We start from the raw sequence: 1,407 nt of genomic DNA on the forward strand, positions 1-1,407 counted from the left end.
TGTTTTGTATAATAGAAGCAAGGTGTGTTTATAGACGTTGAATAGAAGCAAGGTCTATAAACACAAGGTCAGGACACCAACTTTTATCGTTTGTTTTGACCGATATCTATTAGTGACTTGATACTATATTTACAATTTAACTAAAACTGTTACTTCAGAAAATGCAACATGTTCACACTAAAAGATTAATTTGAAGTAAATTAATGCAAAAGGCATTAAATACTAAAAAAATAGTTTAATATAGTAATTTATTTGCGCACTTCCTTCACTAATAAGATCGAAAATGCGATTTGGCACGCTACCAACAAAGATTTTTTTTAAATGATCAATGCTTCAAGGGATTATCGAGCAGCTTGTTCAAGGGAGCTCCGAATTGCTTGTTTTAAGTGCTCAACGTCGGCATATTGACAATTTTGGTCATAAATTCGGCCAACCAATAGCCTCCAAACGTTTTCTATAAGGTTGCAATCAGGAGAACGATCTGGCCAATCCGTTTATTTTCAAACCACTGTTTCGTACTTCGTGATAAACATGGATAGATGCACTGTCCTGTTGGAAAATGAGAGGAATTCTTCCGAATCTACATTTGTATGCCAGCAATTTGTTCTCCAGAACTTATTGATATTCGGCACTGTTCACGCGACGACTAAAGAATGCCAAATCCAATTTTCCCTATGCAGAAAAAGCACGCAAACCATAACACTACCACTATCGAAGTTCCATGGTAAAAAGTACTTGGGATCTTCTCGTAAATCACGCCAGTTGAACGCTAAATCATCTGGCTCATCCAAACTAAATTTTGTTTTTCTTCCGAAAAGATTACCTATACGACAAAAAGGTTGTTACTTCTTGTCCTAGCATGATAGGTTTAAACGAAACAAAAAATCCTAGCAAAATCGAGTCGGGCAGCTTTGTGCTCGGGCTTAAGAGCAGGGGCACTTCTCATTTGAGACCGAACGATGTCGTTGTTGTTGTTGTCTGTAAACCCTTCGAACGGTTTCGTGATGTACTTGAATACCCAAATTGTCCCGTGGATGCGGTGGATTAGAGGCTGCATTAACAATTCGTCTGCGGTCTCTCGAGGTAAGCTTTGAAGAACGTCCACTTCTACGCTTTGGTCCATAATTTGCAGGATTTGACAAATAATGCTGAACTACTTTTTTTGAACGCTTCATGCTGTTTGCTACTGCCTGATGTGTGACTACTACCTGGCCAATGCTTCTCAAACCTACAATTTGTCTTTTCTCGAAGTCTATTAAATGGGTACCATGAGGCATGATAAAAAAATGGTCCCTTTGTATATGATCATTAATAAACCAATATTTACATTAATTCTTAAATCGTCACTCTCCTGAATCTGTCAGCTGAAAAACGAAACAATCTTACACCTTTGGCTGATGAATTTTT

This window comes from Centruroides vittatus, unplaced genomic scaffold (genome assembly GCF_030686945.1).
Source record: "Centruroides vittatus isolate TY-2023 unplaced genomic scaffold, ASM3068694v2 contig_550, whole genome shotgun sequence".
Taxonomy (NCBI): Eukaryota; Metazoa; Arthropoda; class Arachnida; order Scorpiones; family Buthidae; genus Centruroides; species Centruroides vittatus.